The following is a 24,598-nucleotide window of genomic DNA, read 5'->3' as shown; positions in this document are numbered from 1 at the left end:
GTTTTGTAATTCAGTGGAATATAAAATTCATTAGAAAAGTTAAGAGTTCAGAATATTAGATTGTTTCAAGAATTAATTTTCTGTAAAAGGGTAAAATTGACACACAAAGGAGAATACCATTTTAAACACAACCATGAATTTTACTTATGATATTATGGCATTTTATTTTATGTAGTAACGTTTTATTTGGCAGCTAGAGTCACACATTTTTAATATTTATATTGTAATAAAAATTAAATCTATTTTTAAAATTTGGGAATAAAACATGTAGCATAATGGACATTCTTTCTAACGCTGTTTTAAAATTTAGTAGTGCTTTGGTTCACATTTATCACTGCCATGGAACATTTGGCATGTATAAATGGCCTTATGTTTTATTATACCCTCTTTAGATAGATAGGAGAAATAGAACAGGTAGTTCCTTTGCTTGTTTGCATATGCTACATATTGCAGACAGTATTAGAGGTTTTCCATTAGCCATGCAAGCATTTTTAGTACAGCTCCTCATCGGGATCTGTCGTGTCAAAAGTGGCAGGTGTTATCATAACTCCTTATCAGTTTCTTCTACCTAAAATCTAACCGTGTTTTGGATGTTATTATTAAGCATTTATTTAGTAATTCATATTTTACAAGTCCTTCAGTCACACACAAGAACTATGGTTGCTTTGTGATTTCTGAAATTATCTGAAAAACTAATACATTTGAAACGTAGTTTCTAAATATAGTGAAATGTATTTAGCAGGAGAAAATAAATGGGTCAGATCTATCTGACTGTACTTTTTTTCTGTTTTGTTTGACTACTTTCCTAAGGTAAAACATTACGACAGAACCAACTCTTTAAACTACTTTATGTTGCATATAGACCTACCAGGTATTATAATCTGCCATTTAGTTCTTCTAGTCAACTTTTCAGCTTCAGAATTTTTATTTTGGTTCTTAACTTCTGTCTCTTGGCTTATTTCTCTGTTTGGTGAGATATCATTCTGTTTGGTTCTGTGGGGAAAAAAAAGTATTTTAAAGATTTATTTATTTATTTGAGAAAGAGAGAGAGAGAACATGCAAACTGGGGGGGAGGGGCAGAGGGAGAGAGAGAATCCTCAAGCAGACACCCCACTAAGTGCAGAACCCAACACTGGGCTCGATCCCAGGACCCCAAGTTCATGACCTAAGCTGAAATCAAGAGTTGGTTGCTCAAAAGTAGGCACCCCTCTTTGAAAAAATATTAAATAGATGTTTTGAAGATTTTGTAAGTGCAATATTTGGGTTTCTTCAGGGAAATTTCTTTCTTTTTTTTTTTTTTTTTTTTAAGATTTTATGTATTTATTTGACAGAGAGAGAGACACAGCGAGAGAAGGAACACAGCAGGGGGAGTGGGAGAGGGAGAAGCAGGCTTCCCGCGGAGCAGGTAGCCCGATGTAGGCCTCGATCCCAGGACCCAGGGATCATGACCTGAGCCGAAGGCAGACACTTAACCGACTGAGCCACCCAGGCGCCCCTCTTCAGGGAGATTTCTATGAATTGATTTTTTTTATGGGTTTAAGCCATATTTTTTGTTTGTTTCTCTATATGCCTCATAATATTTGTGTTGAAAACTAGACATTTTGTATATATAGTGTGGTAACTGGAAATAAAATTCTTCTCCTTCCCAGGGTTTGTTGTTGCTGCGTATTGTAATGTTGTTCGTTTAGAGACTTTCCTGACCAAATTTTGTAGGTCTATTTTTGGTCACATATAACTTCTGAAAACTCTGTTCCATTTAGTTTAGTGATCAGCTAGTGGTTGGGCAGAGATTTCCTTAAATACCTGGAGCCAAAATAAAACCTCCCAGTGTTTTTTTTGCTAATCTGTGTAAGTGTGTGTGTCAGGGCATGTCTTTAATATTAAACAAGGTGATTTAAATCTCTACCTTACCCCTTATTTCCTGCTTGCACAGTAATTAAATGTTAGCCAAAGGTGAGAACTTAGGGCCTTCCCATGTCTTTCTTAAGCATGTACACAGCTCTAGGCATACATCTAACTTTCTAGATTCCCAAGAATATGTTGGCGATTTTCAAAGCCCTAACTCCCTAAAGCATCTCTTCCCCAGAATGTCTCCAGGTTTTGATTAGTCTGTTGCTTGCTCTGGTTGTTATCCATTGCTCCAGGCAGCAACAACAAGTAGATGTCTATATATGTTTTCCTGAAATGCTCCCTAAATATTAACATCAAAAATTGGAGTGTTTGAATTAAGTGAGATAAAAGCAAGCCCCTGAGCCTTTCTTCCATGGAACCACAAGACAGGCCAAAACAACCACACTTTTCTGTATGTGAATAGGGTCTGTTCTGCTCTCTGCAGTATTGGTACCTATACTTGAAGTGCTAGCTGTTTCTTTCAGTGTCACCACTGAGCTGGGGAGTCTGAGATGGACCAGAGTGGCTTACAAATGTACAAAGCTCACCATTCTTACTGAGATAGAGATTTTTTTTTTTTTCTTGATTAAGCATTCCCCTGGCTGTTGCAGGCTTTAGATTAGTATCTAGAACTATGAAATAGTTGTGACAGTTTTTGTGTTTTTTGTTACTTTTATGGAGAGACAGATATTTAGAGTTCTTTATTCCACCAATCTTACTGATGTCACTCCTCTCTCTTTTATCTTTGAAAGTGGTGAATGTTTACAGAGAACATATTAGGTTTGATTTTCCAAAATATTGCTTGGTTTTTGATTATTGCTTAAGAAATATTCCTGGCACACTTATTACTCTATTTCATTATGCTTCACTATATATGTTAAAAAGTAACTTAGAAAATGCTCAGTTTAGTTACTCTTAACTCTTGCATATAGAATATTTTATTTCAAGAGATTTACCATTGTGAAACTTCTAAATATAAACTAAGAAGCTTTATGCTCCACTCTGTAGATTGTTTGAAAGCCACTTGTGATGGTTAATATTATGTTTCAACTTGACTCAATCATGGGGTGACAAGATATTTGGTTAACCATTATTTTTGGGTGTGACTGTGGGGATGTTTCTTGATGTAATTAACATTTGAATTGATTGACTCAGTAAAGCAGTTTGTCCTTCCCAATGTGGGTGGGCATCATCCCATCGGTTGAGGGCCTGAACAGACCAAAAAGGTAGAAGAAGGAAGAATTTGCCTCTTCCTCCCTGATTACTTGAACTGGGACATCAATCTTGTCCTGCATTCAGTGGTCCTGGTTCTCAGGCTGTCAGACCCGTTCTAGAATCTACATCACTTGGACCCCTGGTTCTCCCTTCTGGTTCAGAATGACTTACACTACCAGCTTTTTGGTTCTCCACCTTTGCAAATGGCAAATCATGGGACTTCAAAGCTGTCATAATTGTGTGAGCCAATTCCCTAAGATAAATCTCTTCCTATGTGTATCCTCTTAGTCTTCTCTAGAGAAGTTTTCCTCTTAGTTTTCTCTAGAGAACCATGATGAATATACCACATTGTGTGGTTTTGTGGTTAGTACAAATTTGTTACATATTAGATAAGGTTCTATTTAATTTTGCTTTTAAATGGCTGAAATCAAACAAAATATTTTAAGATTAGTGGTCTCAGTTTGGGTTCCCCAAATGTAGCCTTTGAGAAGAGGATTGGTTGCAAGCAGATTATTTGGCAGGCAATGCCAGAAAGCACTTTTAGGAGTGAGCAGTTGAGACAAGAAAGGGAGGAAAGCTAAAGTAAGATAGGTACGAATGAGTTGTTGGTGTGGGCAACTGGTGTTCAATCCCACTGGAAACTGACTGTGGGAAACTTTGTGGAACACATCTCAGAATCATAGTGAATTAGTGAGGTAATTAAGATATTTATCCACCAACACTCAACACTCATTTTTTTATGATTATCCCTGGTGCATTAATCCCCTGACATTTATGAACTACCTGAAGTTCAGGCAGAGCATACTCTAAAGGATGAGTACATTTTCAGGGAGAGTCACTGCAAGTTGTTACCTTATATTGGAACAGCCTGTTGTTAGTAACTTCTGAGATAGAACAAAGGGAAATGGGTGGGGCTAATGACATTTTCAAAACTGTGATATTATAAGAATAGAAACATTCAATATTACAAGTAAGATATGATACATAATAACTTCCCATTTGAACAGTTTTCCCTCAGTGGCATCTAAATCATTATCTACAAATTTGATGTATCAAGGAAATTAAAATTAAAAGAGACCTTGACAATATAATTAAAGTTAATTTGATTCTAGCTATAAAACCAGTTCAGGAGGTTCTTGCTAGATAGTCAGTGTTAAAGTTCACCATGTGGGAAGAGTGAATACAATTAAAATGATATTCACACTTCAATTTAATTACATAACACAAATACTTCCATCAGATAACACAAAGCTTTCTAGTGATATACAAATAATTCTAACATTTCTATTTCATAAAGCTTCAAATTGCCTTACCAAACTAAAGTTGAAGAGAGCTTTAATTATAAAATTTAAAAACTGATATTCTCTTTTATGGTTAATGGAAAAATATTTATTTTGTCCAACGGAATAAAAATTATAATCACTATAGTATTGAAAGATCAAGACAAGACAGTAACACATTTTTTAATAAAGAGATGTTATGTAAATGTGCTGCCAAATAATCTGCCTTCAAAAGATAATTTACCTCATAAAGATTAACAATCCAATTTTTTAAACAAAGATGTATTTTATCCCTCTTATCCCTCTGTATGTTTGATTCTTATAATAGTGTTTTTTAGGTGTTTATATTTTAGTTAAAAAATGGCTTTAAATCATACTCTTTCCTCATGGACCTCACCTTAATATTTCAAACTCAGAAATTGCAACAAAGATATCAGGGGCAAAAAGAACTTTCTGTTCATGTGTTGTTTCTTTGTTTTCTTTTTTCTTTTTCTTTAATTTGCTGCTGTGCTCTAGACTAGAAAGTCCAGGACAGAACAGTGTAGTGTTTCTCCCTAAAGTCTGTCATGATTTTCATCTTCTATGAAAAATTAGTCACTCAGATATTATAATGAGTTCAACATTTGTTATCTGTTGCAAATGATCTGTCTTCACATAAAACACATAGTTTTAATGGGGGATACTAAGTTCGTTAACAGATCAGAAAACCTCCAAGTAAAGCAAATTAAGTCTGGATTTCAATGAATCTATACCATTACTTCAATACTATATCAAAAATATACTTTCAAATTAATTTCCTCCTTATTGTTATATTTTATTCATTTCTTTTCACCCTAATCCTTCTCCATACTTTCCATCCAATTTGAAGTACTGCTTCATAACATCTGTTGACATGTTTTTGATATAAATTTATATAGCTGAAGTCCTTAGATATTTGTTATTTCTTCCAGGCCACTAGAATTATTAACAATGGCACATTGAACAGAGGCCTTTGTTTTGTAAGAATTTCTGGATTTTCTGTGTTTCAGATCCAGATCAAACCAAACCTGGTAATGGTCAGATATATTCAAATAAGTACTACTTCTTAATAATACACATTTGAAATTTTGATGGCATTGTATATGTGAACCCAAAGGGTTCTGGCTGGGTTGATCACATACTTTGGGTTCTTTGGAATAGTCCCTAATAACACCTGTTGTCATGATGCACTACCTTTTTAATACTGTTACTACATTAATATTATCTCCCTTTCATTCTCTAATGTATCCTTCTTAAATGATTAATTATGTGATTAAGCCAATTTTGGCAGATTTACTCAAGATGCCATTTAACAAAAGAAAGTCTGTTGGGGATAGAAATTGTATCATTCACTTCAACAGAAAATATATGGTGCACTCATATTAGGATAATCTGAAGATAGATTAATAGATTGTTTAAAATGGGAAATGCAATGTACAAAGATACAAAAAAGAATAATACAGTACAGGAGTAAGTAATTGTAGGATTTGGGGCTCTGCTTTACCACTGTTAGGGATGAAGAGGATATAGAGAGGACATTTCCAGAACTTTGAGACACAGAATCTTATGTGGAAAAGGATACCTGATAGGAGGAAATATTTGGTTGAGAGACACAAACATCTGAGAGAAACTCTTCAGAGGCAAACAAAGAAACCTAGGAAAACTAAATAAGAGACAAGCAAGGTGAGAACTTAGTAAAGAACCGACCTGATTCCTCTCCTTTTTCTAATATCCTCTTGGTACTACCCATGGACCAAACCCAAAGAGCAGCCAGAGGGCAAGATAGCCAGTTGCTGTAAGTCTAGATATGCCAACCTCCCACAGCACATGGGAAATATTCAGTAGAATTTACCAACCTTTAGCCTTTAGCTTGTACTCTTATCCTTTGTATGATTTAAAGACTAAGCCCCCAACCGGGGGAGGGGGGGGACACAAATAATTTTGTTACACTTCCACTTAAATTCTAAATTATTATCTACCATCAGTGTTCTTCTCTATTGTTGTATAAAGGAGAAATACATTATAATAATATAGCATTTACAATCCTCACTTTGTAGTTAGTAAAAATGAATTCATAGCTGCCTTCTTCTATTCTCAATTCTGTTTTTCTTACATTCCACCAGCATGTTGGTGAATAAGGATCTTCATGTATTTGGTTGATCCTCATCTACATTCCTTTAGGATCAGGGTTCTTGGTTGTCTTGTTATTGTTGAGTCAATGTATTCAGCTGGATTACTGAGCACAGAAGTACAAAGAGGCATTCCAATGAATCCTCTAGGTTCCAAATGTAGTCTTCCTTGTTCCAGTGGTATAACATTAACCCAGTCTTCCTTATCAGGATCAAGTACTCTCCCAATACAGGTGTCCTTCTTTGTTGGTACATGAAGAGCCCCAAATAATCAGAGAATGATGTTGGCTCCATGAAAGATGTGTTTTTAACCTATGCATAGATTTCATTTAGTAATCATACAGAGAATCATAGTAATCATCATGGGAAGGTTGGGATTTGGGGGACATAATACACATAGGAAATATCTATGCAAAATGAAGCCTCCAAACCTGTATAGGAATTCATTGATTCTTTCTCTGGTTGTTCAGGAGTGTATGCAAAAAGATCTTTCAGGCTTTACAGAAAATAGTTACTTGGTGCTGTCAATTGAAAAGAGATTCTGACGTTGGGAAAGCAGTGAACGATCTTAGAGTTCTGACCATACATATTGGAAAGATACCACAGAAAAGACCAGACATTTACTTGAAACTTCAGGCCACACTTTAGGAAGATTAAAAATAATAATAAAAAATAAATCCCTAGAGCACGGTGTCCCAATCTTGGTATTATTGACAATTTAGGCCAGATAAATCTTCATTTTAGTGGACTTTCCTGTGCATTTTAGGTTCTTTAGCAGTATCCTCAGCTTCTACATTTTAAATGTCAATAATATCTCTTCCCTAAGTCACAACAATAAAAAAAAAACAAGTTTCCAGACATAGTGAAATATTTATTTGCTGCAAATTGTCTCTGATTGACAACCACTGCCTGAGAGTAAGGGCTATCATGAATTGCCTTATTTAATGGATGAGTTTTACAGCAGACTGGATACTACAGAAGAAAAATTTAGTAGTCTTAAATATGGATATGAAAGAAGAAATCTCAAAATTTAAAAATATCTTGGACTAAATGAAATGAAAACATAAGTTATCAAAATTTATGGGATGCAGTGAAAATAGTGCTCAAAGGGAAAATTATAGTAGTGAATGCATATGAGAAAAGAAGATCTAAAATCAGTAATCCAAGACTCTACCTTATAAAACTAGAAAAAGAACAGCAAATTAAATCCTGAGTGAGCAGTAAAAGAAATAATAAAAATTAGAACAGAAGCTAATGAAATTAAAAACAGGAAATCAATAGAGAAAATTAATGAAATAAAATCGGGGTCTCTGAAAAGAACAATAAAATCAGTAAGCTTCTAGCCAGACTAACTAAGGAAAAAAGGGAAGGACACAAGTATTAATATCAGAAATGAAAGAGAAGAGATCACTACAGACACTATAGACATTAAAAGGATAGTAAAAGAATGCTATGAACAACTCTATGCCCACAAATTTGATAACCTAAATGAAATAGATCAATTCCTTGGAAGACACAATATGCTAAAACTCACATAAGAAAAAATAGATGACCTGAATAGGCCTATATCTATTAAAGAAAAATATCTACTAACAAATCCAAGATCACCAATAAACCCAAGTGGGACAAAGAAAACTATGTTGAGCATAACAGGATTAAAATCCTGCAAACAAAAGATAAAGAAATATCTTATAAAAAACCTGAGGAAAAAAAGGACAAATTATTTAAAGGGAAAAAGCAAAATGAATGACAGCTGACTTATTGGATATAAAGAGGCCAGAAGAAGATAAAAAAATCTTTAAAATGCTTAAGGAAAAATAAATTCAACCAACATTTCTATATTCAATGAAAATATTCTTTAAAAATAATTGTAAAATAAAGATATATTCAGTTAAACAAATGGGAAGAATTTGCCACCAGAAGAAAAGCACTATAAGAAACATTACAAAATATCTTTATGAAGTGAAAACAGTAACACTGCATTTTAAGATTTATAATTTTGTACACTTATATAAAACATAATAGCATCAAAACAAAAGAGAGAAAATTTGTTATTATTTATATACTTCATGTATGTATATTTTTAAAGGTCTCTAATATATATGTGAAATGGTATAACATTAATTCATGGTATATATCAATGAGTTAAGAAAAAAGTTTACTTTAATCTGTAGAGTATCCAGTTAAAATATAAACCAGGAGGTATAGAGTAAAGAAGCCAATAGCTATGAAGAAATAAAATGTTAAAATATAGTTACTTGGTCTTTGAGAAAAAACAAAAACAGGAAAAGAAGAAAAATGAAAAAGGATGGCAACTTTGAAAATGAATGCTAAAGATCATATTTTAATGACCTAACAAAATCATTAACTATATTAAATGCAAATTATGTGAAAACAAATGAAAAAGCAGATACTTCAAATGGTATATATATAAAAAAGCAAGATCCAACTATATGTTATTTATAAGGGACACATTTTATTTTATTTTATTTTTAATGTTTTATTTATTCATGAGAGTCAGAGAGAGAGAGAGAGAGGCAGAGGCAGAGGGAGAAGCAGGCTCCCCGCCTAGCAGGGACCCCAATGTGGGACTCGATCCCAGGACCCCAAGATCATGACCTGAGCCGAAGGCAGACGCTTAACCATCTGAGCCACCCAGGCACCCCTATAAGGGACACATTTTAAATATGTAAAGGTTAAGGACTGAAAAGTAAGTTGGTCAAAGATGATATGTCATGCCAGTGTAAATTATAACAAAAATATGGGATGGCTATATAAATATTGGAAAAAATAGCCTTCAATATAAGCAATATTACAAGAGATGAAGAAGGAAATTTCTTATTAATTTGTCAAGAAGATATAAAAGTTCTGAGGATGCATTTACTTAATAATAGTGTTTCAACATTCATGAAACAAACATTTACAAAATAAAGGAAGAATAGATTTAAATCATTTTGAAAGTTTTAAAACTCCATTCTCAGTAATTGATAGAATAAGTAGAATAAAATATCATAAACATAAAGATTTGAGAAACATTATTGAAAAACTTGACCTTGACATTTATAGATCATTACAACACAGACCTGCAGAATTCACATTCTTTTCAGGGGCTTATTAAACATTCATCAAGATAGAACATATGCTTTGACATGAAATTTGCCCCACTAGATCTCAAAAGCCTAAAGTCAGGTTATCTGACCAACAGAATTAAGTTAGAAATCTGTAATAAGTATCAATAATAAATAATAGATATCAAGAAAATTCCTAAATTATTGGAAAATGACAATATGATCTTGTGTATTCAGGAGGAAATCTTCGTGGGCATTACTAAAGAGTTTACATGAATGGAAATGAAAATACAACATATTAAACTTTCTGAAGTATAACTCAAACATAGCTCAGAAAAGAATTTGTGCTTTTAACTGCACGTGAAAAACAAAAGTTTTTTAAGAGAATTAAGCATCCATCTTATGAAGCTAAAAAATGGGGAGGATTTAAAATCTAAGTAGAAGGAATAGATATACTACAGATATAAAAAATAACAGAAAACAGAAAAAAAAATCGCACAGGGAAACCAATGAAATGAAGCATGACTCATCGAAAATTTATTTTTAAAAACCTAATTCTGATCAAAAAAAAAGAAAGAAAACCCAATTCACCAATGTCAGCCATAAAATAAAAGGAAAATACTACAAATTCTACGAACATTAAAAAAAATAAGAAACTATTATGAATAACATTATGTCAATTAATATAGGAATTGACATGAATTTGCCAAATTCCTTTTAAGAAACAAGTTACAGAAACTGACAAAAGAAAAAATGAAAAACATGAATAGCCTTCTATATGTATTTTAAAAATGAATTCTTAATTAAAAATCTTTAAACTCCAGGACCACTAAGTCTTACCAGTGTTTTCCACACATATTTAAAGAAGAAATACTATTTATTATCAAAATTTTTAAAGATTTTATTTATTTACTTGATAGAGAGAGAGACAGTGAGAGAGGGAACACATGCAGGGGGAGTAGGAGAAGGAGAAGCAGGCTTCCTGCTGAGCAGGGAGCCCGATGCAGGGCTCAGTGTGTGGCTCCATGTGGGGCTCAATCCCAGGGCCCTGGGATCATGACCTGAGCCAAAGGCAGATGCTTAACGACTGAGCCACCCAGGTGCCCCTATTACTAAATTTTTTTTGCCAACATTAATAGGAATAAAACAACTCCCTACTTGTTTTATGAGACCATCATACCCATAGCACCAGAATCAGATAAATACATTAGAAGAAAGGAGAATTATGCATTTATATTTATATGTTCATATCTTCCATCATCATAAGACTTAAAAGTCACTAACAAAATAGAAATCAAGTGTAATGTGATGAAAAGACACTATGTCATGAAAAATGGGTTTATTCCAAAATGGAATTTTGGTTAAATATTTTTAAAAAATTAATTAGCTAAATATAGGATAAATATCATATGATCATCACAATAGATACAAAAGTATTTGGCAAAGTTTGACATTAATTGATACTATCACATTTGAAAGTGTAAGAATGAACAATTTCCCTTAAGTTTGGAAAGAAGATATACACTGACCACTTTTATGCAATAGATCTAGGTTCCTAACAAATGTAATAAAAAATAAAAGACATAAACAGTGGAAAGGTAGATGTAAAAATCTTTTCAGACCTTTAATAAATTTTTGTGTGTATGTATAATTTTAAAGGAATGTATAAAACATGAATAAAATATTTTAGTACCTAAATTTAGCATTGTCAGAATATATGACATAAATATGTAAAAGCAAATTGTGTTTTTATACATTAGCAATTTAAAAATTTGAAAACAATTTTTAAAACTAATTATACTAGCATCAAAAGTACTTTTAAGATAAGGATAAATGCAAAGAACGATACACAAGATTTCTATAATGAAGACAATTAGCAATAATTGCGCCTCGGATAAACCTCATTGGCTACGATACTGCCACTGCGCAAAGCTTATGATTTTAATCTTTATAAAGACAGCTCTATTATTAACAGTGTATTATTTGAAAAGCAATGAATAAACTGAAATAAAATTTTACCTAATGGTTGAATCTAAAAAAATTAAATATAATTCCTGAAAAAAATTGAAGGTAATGGCTTATATGTTGTGTATAGGAGGGTGAACAATTAAATATGTCTACATTTAGTAAGACCAGGAAAACACTAAGGATTCTAATTTTTCAAGTTACCAAATTTTTGATCAAAGAATATGACAAAGAAATATAAGAATGACATTAATAAAAACAAACTAAAAGAAGCAAATATAAGGAAAATAAATTATGAATTAAATAGCTAAAAAGAAAACAACAGAAGAAAGTCAAATATGTCAAGATTATTTTAACCATGTTCACCAATGGGATTGGATAACACTTTTGATTAAGGTGTCCACTGGTCTTAATTTACATGGTGCCCTCTTGGGTTATGTCTGTTTTTCTAGCATAATTACTAATAGCATCTTTTTTATTTCCAAAATGTCGTATGTTAGATGATAAATTGTATGGTCTCCTCACCTATGAGATATCCCAGTGCTTTGCCAAAGTCAGGATGTTGGACAATTAGATATTGTCACACAGCAATATTAGAATCCAATTCTCTTTCTCCCTCCCTCCACATTTTCCCATCTATCAATGGATTTCGCCAATACAGAGATTATTTATATGTATATCTAATATCTTTATTTAAGTACTTCTCTATCTATATTTATCATTTGTTATTTCCTCTATCTTGTAGCTTAATATTCCAGTATCAGTAACTATATGCTGCTCATAAACTAAGCTAATTGCTGGATTTTCCATAGATTATTTCTTTTAATTTTTGTAGGACCATGAATTTTGGTGGTATTTTTATTTAAATGATTGAGAATGGCACTCAGAATGGTTTAATCTCTAATGACTGTAAATATCCTAAGCAGAAAAGTAGGTCCCCAGTCTGTTTGAATAGCAGCCATGTCCTCACAAAAGTCTCAGGCAATTTGCCTTTTCTTTGTGTCTAATGAGAAAAAAAAAAATAGAAAAAGGGGATGCTTTGGGCGCCTGGGTGGCTCGGTTGGTTGGGCAACTGCCTTAGGCTTAGGTCATGATCCAGGATTGAGTCCCACATCAGACTCCCTGCTCAGGTGGGGAGTCTGCTTCTCCCTCTGACCCTCCCCCGTCTCATGCTCTCTCTCTCTCACTCTCTCTCTCAAATAAATAAATAAAATCTTTTTTAAAAAAAGAAAAAGGGGATGCCTTTAAACTCCTCAACAAATAAAGTAGTTCTTAATTATTGTACCCAGCTCTTTGAAAGATATGATACAGAGACTTGGCTGAAATTTCATATATGAACACCAGAAACATAATCAGTGCTTAGCAATTCCTCCATGCTCTATATGGCTGAACAGACACTTTGGTGTAATGCTTGACTAAAGAGTATTTGTCCTTGGAGGCATTAAGCAAGTGTAGGGAGCCTTTGTGATTATCTCAGTGATTGAAGGATACTGGTATTTAATGAGTTGTCAAGGAATGCAGCCTGCACCTGTTCTCACACAAAGAAAATTACTTCTTGTTTCATATGTGCTTTTAATGTCCTACCAGTCAGTCACAAGGATAAACACCATATTTATAATGAACTTCACCTGGAATTTAACTTTCTTTACATATGAATACAATTTCTTCACAGTTTTAAGATACAATAAATTTCCAGGAAATGCAAATCCTAGTAGAGTGGAAAGAAGATTTTAATTTGTTTTGTTCGAGAATTTAGTTACTCTCAATTTTGAGTACTAGACCATTGATAGCAAGTCCTCTGGTGGTATTTGATTTTCCAATAAAGGATATTTGTAGCAATTTATAGTGCAAGTATCTGACTATTTTACCATGTCTTCTAATTTTGTCATTCCTGAATATTTACATATTGAAATGCATGTTATTTTATTATAAATGACTTTCTCTTATTTCTCCTTTATATTATAGTTATAGTATTATATTGATCTTTTGAAATTATATTTACAGATAGGTTATATTATCTATAAATTTCATTTCAGAGTAATAAAAAAGGCATTAAAATTATTTTTTCAATAAAAAGATATATTGGGTCTGTGAAAACTACTTCCTCAAAGGAATAGAGGAATCTCTCTGAAAGGATACTGGAGATTTCTGAATCATAAACCCTATAAATTCTGAGGAATTTATACCATAACAAAATTTAACATGGAAATTAACTTGTCACATCATATTCCATTGATAAAGTTGGTTATTTTGTTAAAAGGGCTTTGGACACTCTGATTATTGCTGCTCACACCCTGGATATTCAAGGAGATGGGTGGATCTCTTTGAAAAGCTGGGACATCTCTCAACATTATCTACATCATGACACTGGGCAGCACCATGCATATACCTTCTTCAGGACTGAAGAATTCATCCAAACTTTTGAGAAGATTCTTGTCTGGTAATCATTAACTATCAGTCCTTTTTAGGAATTGCCAAAACTGGAGATTACTTTTCCTACAGACATGTCTTTTGCTAGGCAGTCTGTTTTCATTGACTTCTAAACACAGGGTATGCAGTCTCAGGTCCCTCACTCCAAGTCAGGAACACTTTGAAGAGCCACCTCAGTTTTGGCATTCCCTGTAGGGTCCACGGATGGCTTGCATCTGTACCACAAGTCTTACTCTTTGCTCAGTCTTGCCATACTCCCTTCTTCCCATGAGTATTGATCTTATGAACACTAAACTGAATGTCAGCCTTAGCTTTCTGGGGAAGCCAACCTATGACACTCAGACTCTGGGTATGCAGGCATGTTTGGGAAAGAATTACAGGTGTATGAATATTTAGATAAATATGTAGGTAGGTGGAAGAATGGATAGATAGATAATAGATGATAGATAGATAGATAGATAGATAGATCATCATTGTTAAATTGATCCAAATAGTCATATCATTTAATCACTTCATATTGGAGATGAGAAAACAGTTATCTAGTCTTATGTTACTCTTCCAGAGTCCTATGCCAGTAAGTGGCAGAAGTCCAAGGGTCTAAGCCTCCAAACACTCAAACCAGGGCCTTCTGCCAAATAGGGCGGTGACATTTAAATCCACAATATTACTTAATTCTTTTTTTACTACTTAATTCAAGTACCTTTACTGTTTCTCAGCTTTCATCACTACTCTGTTTTCTTATTATCCACTAGATATGTTCATGTGCAGATCTTTACTTTTTTTAAAGATTTTATTTATTTGTCAGAGTAGAGAGAACACAAGCAGGGGGAGCAGCAGCAGAAGGATAAGCAGGCTCCCTGCTGAGCAAGGAGCCCAATGCGGGACTCGATCCCAGGACCCTGGAATCATGACCTGAACTGAAGGCAGATGCTTAACCGACTGACTCACCCAGGCATCCCGTGTGCAGATCTTTTTGATAATTGGTTTCATATAAGGTTGAGTCATTTTATAGTGTTGTCATTTTTATTTAACATTAATCATTTATAATTTATTTATAAATATCAATAACAGTAAATACTTTATTAATAATATATAAACATTTAATAATGTATTATTATTTAGAGATTATTTTATCCCTTAAAGGGAGACATACTAAAAATTATGTATGCCTAACCTCACTTTTACCTTTCTTTCCTTAGAGATGATCTACCTCATTGTAAACACACATTATAATTGTGTGTTATATGATATACATTAATGTAATAAAATATATTTCAAAAACTTTTGCAACCATACTATTCCAATTATTTGACTTCAATTTTTCATTTTAACTTCATAGTCTAAAGAAAGTATTAGTTTTCCCTGTTCCTAGGCATTTTTGTATGTACTCTTCTTGTCTCATCTCTGTTTTTTAAATTTTTTCCCTTCTGACTTATTTCTGATGCCATCAAACACAACACTGCTAGAGGGTTGCCCTTTATCTTTTCATTATCTAATGGAAATGGAAAGGCAAAAACCATAACTACCAAAAACAACCAAAAACAAAAACAAAAGAAGGGAAGGAAAAAAGGTAAATGAAGGTTATTTTAATATTCTGTGGTATAAAGAAGCACTTGAATTCTGTCATTATGAAGGTTTTTCAAAATTACCTACTCATTGCAATGCAATATCTGTGTTTTCTCTTAACTGCCCATCTTTTATCATGAAGCTTATGCAAATGTATGCATATTTGAGAAGGTATCAGACAGGCCTTTGGTAATGCCTGTTTTCTTCTCTGTATAATTTCCAGTAACATACCTAGCTAGAAAAATAAAGATTAATTATTAAAAATGCAATAATGAGACCCTTCAGCATTAGCAAATATTGAAAGAGCAAATTCGTGTAATTGATAGACTGTCTGGCAAGAGCATGTGCTATACATGGTTTTGGGATTACACAATGGAATATTATTCAACCACGGTAAAGAAGGAAATCGTACTCTTTGCTATAACTTGGAGAAAACTTGAAGGCATTATACTAAGTGAAAAAAGTCAGACAGAGAAAGACAAATACTGTGTGATATCATTAATATGTAGAATCTGAAGAACCAAACCCATAGAAACAGAGAGTAGAGAGAGGATTACCAGAAGCCAAGGGATGGGGGAAATGGGGAGACGTTGGTCAAAGAGTACAAACTACCAGTTACAAGATAAGTAAGTTCTAAGGATCTAATACATAGCATGGTGATTATAGCTAATAATACTATATTATATACTTGAAAGCTGCTAAGTGAGTAGATCTTAAGTATTCTCCCCACAATAAAGAAATGATAATTATGTGAGGGGATAGAGATGTTAACTAATACTGGTGTGGTAATTATTTTGCCATATATGTGTATCAAATCAATATTGTTTACTTTAAACTTACACAATGTTATATGTCAGTTATATCTTAATAAACCTGGAAAGAATGTGATTAGAAGATAAGCATGGGCGCTCCTGGGTGGCTCAGTCAGTTAGGTGGCTGCCATCAGCTCGGGTCATGATCCCAGGGTCCTGGGATGGAGCCTCACGTCAGGCTCCCTGCTCAGCGAGAAGCCTGCTTCTCCCTCTGCCTGGCGCTCCCCCTGCTTGTGCTCTCTCTCTCTTTCTCTGTGTCAAATAAACAAATAAAATCTTAAAAAAAAAAAAAGATAAACATGATAAATGTCTAAATTGGCTAAAATCAAAGAATATAGGACATTTTTAGAGGAAAAAGGTACCAATTTTTCAAGAAAATGTACCAATGGGTTGAGGGAAGGAGCATGCTGGCTATGTCCCCAGTCCTGAGCAGAGGTCTGAGATGAGGCCAGGTCTGACCAAAGCTTTAGAGAAGCTAGTGGGGCTCCTTGTGGCCCTGGGAAGAGGACTGGAAATGCCCAAAGTAGGACTGTATTCTGTTAGCACCAGAAACTATCCACAGCCACAGGCAGACTGAGACAGGACAGTGGGTGGCCCTGCTTGGTCTCCACTAGGGCAGTCTGGGGAGGGGCTGGAGGGAGAAACCTCCCTGCAGGTGGTCACTTGAGTGTGATTCTGAAATTCACTCTGCCCCTCCAGTCCCCTGTAAACTTAAGAATGTGATTCTGACTGCCAAGTCCCTCAGGACAAACAAAAGCATAATAATCTAACAAATAATCCAAATATCTTAATTTAATTTATAGTAACTTTTATATTGCCTCAGTATATATCTTATATTAATTTCTTCCTTTCCAACCATCATTTATCTCAGTCTCTCATAATTTTTATACATGGGTAATTTTCTTTTTGTCCCTAGTCTGTTTCCTCTTTTTTTTTTTTAAGATTTTATTTATTTATTTGACAGAGAGAGAGACAGCGAGAGAGGGAACATAAGCAGGGGCAGAGGAAGAGGGAGAAGCAGGCTTCCCGCCGAGCAGGGAGCCCAGTTTGTGGGGCTCGATCCCAGGACCCTGGGATCATGACCCAAGCCGAAGGCAGACGCTTAACGACTGAGCCACCCAGGCACCCCTAGTCTGTTTCCTTTTTAATTCATTGGCAAAATGCTATTAGAGGAATAACGACATACCACTGTAGCTTTATAAGCACTTGTTCATAATTCTTCAATTTTTAAAAATTATTTGTTTTAGAATAACTTTTCCAGGCATCCAGACATTCCGATTTTAGAAGAGTCTGGCTTCAAACCTATTTTGTGAAAAATAATTCTAGTCTTATATATTAAGTTAATATTTGGTGAAAGTGATTCAGCTCTACGTAGCTTAAATTGGAAAGGAAATTTTATTGGCACATATAACCGTAAATTGTAGAGAAATAGCTAGTTCAGTTATAGTTTGATGTAGTACTCAATCATTACCACCCACACATCTCTTGTGCCATTCCTGCTGGGTTAACATTATCTTCTAGCTGATTAATTTTTTGCTTAAAAAATGGCTATACCAACAACAAAATTACTATTGGCAGTTATGAGCATTACCTACATTGTCACTGGTATTTTTCAGGGAAAAACAGAATTGTGTCCAAGCAGTACCAGAAAAAAAAACTCCCATTCACCTTACCAAATCAATTTATGTCATATACTCACAAATTAATCACCACCATGGCCAAACACAGACTAGCCTTAATGACTTAATCCAATTATGACTGAGTACCTTAACCATGAATGGAATGAATTCTATGTAAGTTTCATGACTGAGAATTTGAGGAGAAGCAGTTTTCCCAAAGAAAATTAAAGTTACTTTTATCAGGTAAGTATGCTGACCAGCAAACAATAGATATACATTATTTCCTACATTAACTCTATTTCACTCCTCCCAATATTATCTACGCATTGCCTCTTGAAGATTCCATAAGTATATTCACCCATGTGCTTTACTCATTCTTGCTCTCCGCTCTTAATGTTTTGAAATCATCCTTTTTTACATAGCCTAACCTCAGGCTTTCCTGATTTGTCATGCGGACATCGGAATGGTTGTAGTTATTTGATAATATATTAAGTATATTTTATTTTCCACTTCACCATTATTTAACTTGTGATGTGTAAATAGCCAATCCCCCATAATTAAAATTTAAAAACCTAAGAACAGGGAGCCTGAATTGTTTTGACAGTTTCCAAAATATTCAACTTTATGCAACCCTGTGCAAATTGATACCCAGAAAAGACACTAGTTTGTTTTATCAGTTGGAATTATTTCAGAAGCCAAAGGAGATATAGAAAGGGTCAAATTTTATTAAATTATTTACTTGTTTGGGCCCATCAATGTTATATTTTACACAACACATGAAAAACATTAATATAATATTATTTTAAATAAAAACCTTCTCTTTCGGTACTATTACATAGACATTTCATTAAGGTTAACAGTTACCTGAATATTTTTTTTAATATTTAAAAAAAATTTTTCAGCTTCACTGAGATGTAATTTACATGTACCATTATATAAGTTTAAGGTATACAATGTGTTGATTTGATATATGTTGCTAAATGATTGCCATATCATTAGTTAACATTTCTATCACTTCACATAATCACTACTTGTATGCGTGTGTGTGTGTGTGGTGAGAACATTTAAGATCTAGTTACTTAGCCCATTCAAAATGTATGATACTGTATTGTTAATTATAATCACCATGCTGTACATAGATATTCAGAACTGATTCATCTTATAACAGGAGGTTTGTACTTTTTGACCAAGATCTCCCCATTTCTCCCACCCCCAGCCCCTGACAACCACCACTCTACTCTCTGTTTCTATGAGTTTGGTTTATTAGAGTTCCACAAATAAGTGACAGTGTTTACCTCTGTCTAGCCTATTTGGCTTAGCATAATGCCCTCAAGGTCCATGCATGTTGTTGCAAATGGCAGGACTTCCCTCTTTTCTACAGCTGGATAATATTCCAGTATATGTATATATTACATTTTCTTTATCCACTCATCTGTTTATAGACACATTTTTTCCATGTCTTGATTATTATGAATAACGCTGCATTGAACTTGGGAGTGCAGGTACCTCTTCAAGATAGTGATTTCATCTTCTTTGGATATAAACCTGGAAGTAGGATTGCTATATCATGTGGTAATTTTATTTTTAGATTTTGAAGAACCTCCATACTGTTTTTCATACTGGCTGCGCCAATTTACATTCCTACCAAGAGTCCTAAGGGTTCCTTTTTCTTCACATCCTTACCAACACTTGTAGTCTCTTGTCTTTTTGACGATAGCCATTCTAACAGGTGTGTATGTCATTGTGCTTTTGATTTGCATTTTCCTGACGATTAGTGATATTGAGCATCTTTTTATGTACCTGTTGATTATTTGTATGTCTTATTTGAAAAAAAAGTCTATATATTTATATTCTGTAAAATTAAATACAGATGCATACAGTATATTTATATTTTGAAATACTTATGAAAACAACTATATTTTATGTATTTATATTTGATCATAGGTGTTTTTATAGTAAAATTTTTCATTCATATACTATCTGTATACCATAGAATAAATTGCTTGATAGCAAAATTATTTTCCAGTTTAGAGCTAATATTTTCAGAACATTTCCACATAACAATAGCTCTGAATGTAGAATGAACTGAAGGAAATGAGAGAAAACACTACTGTATGACAGAGAAAATTTTACCCAAAAAATATAATTCATAATCATCAACTGTTATTTGTAACATTTTTGAGTACTATTTTCCCTTTCTCTCAAAACAATTGGATGTTTAGTTTCAGTGATAGCAAATATTTAAACAAAATCACTATAAGTTTAATATAGGAATATACCAATTGTCCATCCCCACAAAAACAAAGCAATGCAAAATTATCATCTATAACAACAGAAAAAGAAGTTTTCATTCTCAGCATGCTTAAAAGTTAACTCCAGAGGAAATTGAAAAAAAAAATAATTAGCACAGATATGTATAGTAGCTTAGCACTCTGTAAATGCTTTTTATATGTATTCTATAATACTCACATCTACCAGTATGTGAAGATTGTTACTACCCATATTTTTCAGGTGAGTGCTCAAGCTCAGACAGGTTAACAATATGCCCCATGTTATATATCCCACATATGGAAGAGATGAGCCTCAGGTATTGAAGACTGAATAAAAAAGCCTATTATATTTGCTTATGTCAATTTGGAAATAGTTGGATCAGTGTCTTCTGAAAGATCTATAACTTTCCAAAATGTAAAATTTTATCTTCATTATTTCTTAGATGGAAACTATTTTCTACATATAGGTAAGTGTTCAGGTGTGTTTATAATAGGATTTCTCATTTTTAAAGTTATTCAAATTATCTTAATATACATAACTGATTGAAAATATCTACTGAATTTTTGAAGGAATTTATACTACCCTTAATGCAAATTGCATTATTATCTTTGACTTTGCAGATAATCACAAAGATTATGTAGTATTTATAAAAATCTCTTCAAAAAAAATCTTTTCACTGATAATAGTGTTAGTTATCAGTAATGTTTTTGTGCCGTTCAAATAGAAAAATAATGTTTAATTGCCTTTAGACAGATTTTCTTTTGTATTGCCTTGGATAATTTTGAACCGGTATCCTGGTCTGAAGCTATTTCTTTAATGTACTATTTGCATAGATATAGACATTTCTAGACATTTACATAGACATGTCCAGTTTCCTCAATAGATTTATTTTATGTCTAACATCAAACACAAAGTGTTGATTAGCATATTTTTGGTGATCAGAGACAATATATGATTTCTCAGATCCCCATTTCTGTGCAAGACCAGCAACTGGCAGCCCATTACTTCTCTATATATTTCATAATTTTAGTGTAATTGGGTGGCTGATGTCCAATTTCAAAGATACACATTACTCAGTGTAATATTTGATGAGGTATAAAGTATTTGCTAATGCCTGATGGTTGAGGAAAGTGCAAATATTGTTGTACTATGTATTCTTTCGAAGATGTCTACAACGTAGTAGTTCGAGATAGAATGGAGATGTGTAATCACTGTCAGTATGTCACCTTTTTTTAATGATAAAAGACTACATTGAAGATGTTTTGAGGTATAGTAATTAGAAGATTGATTCTGTGTATATTGATAAGCCATCTTTCATAAGTGGAAGTAATAGAACTCCTAGAAATTGAGGTATCTAAACTTTAATTATTTCAGGGGAAAAAGAAGCTAGTGAGAAGCCAATAGAGAATTCAGAAGAGAGTGAAATTAGTGAAGCTCTAATAAAATGTATGCTAATTTATATGCTTTTAGTATAAATTTCTCAAACCATGTGGAGCACTGTGAACTTCAATACATGGGCACATTTTTAAAACTCAAAAGAGAACCCTAGAAATGGTTAAAGTGGTTATCAGGTAAGTTTTATGTCTGAAAAATATATGATTACAGTAGAGAAGTCTAGCTAGATTAGAGTTTTAATTTTATCTCATTAGCATATGTAGTTTAATATACCTTATATTCTTTTATCTTTAATGTTTAAGGAAAATTTTTTGGCAATAACCAAGGATATTGACCAAGACACTGCCTTCTTGCCTCTGCTTCCTCTTTGAGGGAGACAAGTAGAGAGTCCTGGTAAAGTCATAAGATTTCCCCTACAACTACTTCTGTGTGTAAAAACCCAAGGATCAAGCTTTAGGGAAAGCCTAAATTACTAAGATTATTTCTGCCCAAATCCTGGTGAAAGCTGGAAGACAAATTTTCTGATAAAAAGCAATTGCCAGAGTTTTTTGTTCTAAATTAAAGGAATTTCATTCCAATACCTTAGTTCATTGCATTAAAATCTATACCTTATACTCTGAAGACTCCAGTGAGATTTTAGAGTACATTTTACTTTTGAGTGGTATCAAGGAAGAAAATAATTATTTTGCATTTGTAAAGAAAATAGACTGAAGGAAGTTATGAATTCCCTTTCTGTTGTGAGTCTTAAAGTAATATCTTCCTAAGTGGCTAGGCAGATTTCAAAAACCCTAGTGGACATGGCTGACAAAGTTGTCCACATGGAAATAAAAACACAATTTGCTTAAATTGTTTTTGAAGAAATGGAATACATGTAATGTATATTATATATTATAATACTTATATATCATAATATGTTTATATTATGTAATAATATATAATATATACACATAGTATATAATACATATTGAATATATACCTATATATAACATATATTATTTACAGTAGAAATCCACATATTATCACTAACATTAAAGTAAAATGTTTGGGTACAACTGATCCAACTCAGGAGGAGCCTTAGAAGATATCCTGTGTTCTGTTTTCACCTGTATCTAGCTCCTCTGTAATCAGCTAAGATTTACATGTGAAGGCAAGTGGTATTGTCAATTTGACTTTTTAATGTCCAATGGAATCTTTTTTAGCCTTAATATTTTGTATACATGAAAAATATTGTATATGAAAATATTTTTTTTCAAAAAAATAACTAGAGCAGGGACAGGCAAACTTTTTATAAAAAAAAAAAAAGTAAATATTTGGAGTTTAGAGGACCATAAAGTCTTTGTCACAGCCACTCAGCTCTATCATTATAACACCAAAGCAGCCATAGACAATATATTACAGAATGGATGTGGCTATGGTCTGATAAATCTTTATTTATAGAAACAGGCAGTGGCTTGGCTTTGACCCCATGGGTCATAGTTTGCCAAACCCTAACTAGATAATAAATTCCAAATTTATGTGTGTGTGTGTGCATACCTGTGTATATATAAATATATGTGGGTGAATAAATAAAAAATGTATAATGGATATGTGTATATTCATATATATTAAAATTTATATAGTAAATAAAAATAGAGCATTGATAAATGTTTGTACATAATTGATCAATATTAAGTAGTTTGAATAATGAATAGCAGTGAAGAGTTGGAAACATATATTTGTTATGTATGATATATATTTATGTATTATATAAAATATAATGACACAATTGACTAATGTATTAAATAAACCCCAGCATGTGCTAAATAAATACTGTGAAGAAAGAAGGACAGAAAAACAAATGAATAGCTACAATAACAAATGAAGATAAGGGCAGGGGTAGAATGGCAGAGAAAGTGAATAAAGAGAAAAGAACTAGGAACAGAATTTAAAACAAAGATGAGTATAGATACTGAAAGACTTCATAAATAAATATAATGAAAGTTTTTTATAATAAGTAATAAAATATTTTTTATTAAGAATAGAAAAGTATACTACTTTTGAAAAAGTAAGAGATTGGTGCATCAAAGTCTCTGTGGTGTATTTATTGGCTTGAATTATCATCAGTGGCCCATCATTATCATCAGATGGGCCCATCAGCTCATCATCAGTGGCCCATAGTGGCCCATCAGCAGTCCATCAGTGGCCCATTAATACTCTGCCACATTAGGGACAAAGTATTTGCACACTAACTTCTTCTAGTATAACATATTCTTAGCTAATTATTCTGGTATAATAGGCTCCCTCTGTAGACTTTGGCCTTTGATGTTTCTTCTCAGTGGTTCTGAATCTTGACCAAGTAGTGCCAAAACTCTACTTCCTTGCTTAGTTGCAATTTAGATTGGATTCATATACATTTTTTTGAACCATAGTTAAGACCGGGTGGCCTCCTCCACTCCATGGGAATATGACCTAAATGATAGGCTGTCTCCTTGGTTTTATAGCTGGAAAAAAGTCTGTAGAAGATTTCTTATTTCACTACCTTGTACAAAACTTAGGAATATTGCCCCAGTGTCTAATCAGATCCTCCTATGGTTCTGGGCTTCCTCGAGGATAGATGGTCCATGAATCTGTGTCCATCTTTCAGAACAGTTTTTCTACATTCTAACTTATTGCATGTGTTTAGAATTGAAGGTGTATTTTAAAAGTAGTAGACTCTATTTGAAGGATGCTTTTGGAAGATCATGGATTGTCTCGATGGTGATATTTATTGTATTTGGCAACATTGGATCATAGTAATCCAGAATTAGAGTAGGAATGAATAATTTTAAGCTATGTAAATGTACAGTAGTGCCAAGGTCTAGAAATGTTTTATATTTTGCTGAGGGTATTATTGTACTGACTACCGTGCAGATGGTCTTACCCCTATATTTGTTTCCAACTTTTATATGTGCTATTTTATCC

At 33.2% G+C, this 24,598-nt stretch overlaps 1 long non-coding RNA gene and 1 other non-coding gene across 2 annotated transcripts in view; one reads left to right on the top strand and one right to left on the bottom strand.

The window, feature by feature from the left end:
- Positions 1 to 24,598, top strand: part of LOC144379732 (uncharacterized) — a 393,863-nt gene that overhangs the window by 189,378 nt on the left and 179,887 nt on the right. The window lies entirely within an intron of this gene.
- Positions 11,393 to 11,534, bottom strand: LOC118544701 (U4 spliceosomal RNA). Its single transcript, XR_013444153.1, has one exon. It is a non-coding gene; the product is annotated as a U4 spliceosomal RNA (small nuclear RNA).

The sequence above is a fragment of the Halichoerus grypus genome, chromosome 1 (genome assembly GCF_964656455.1).
Source record: "Halichoerus grypus chromosome 1, mHalGry1.hap1.1, whole genome shotgun sequence".
NCBI lineage: Eukaryota > Metazoa > Chordata > Mammalia > Carnivora > Phocidae > Halichoerus > Halichoerus grypus.
This window is presented reverse-complemented; position numbering and strand designations above follow the sequence as displayed.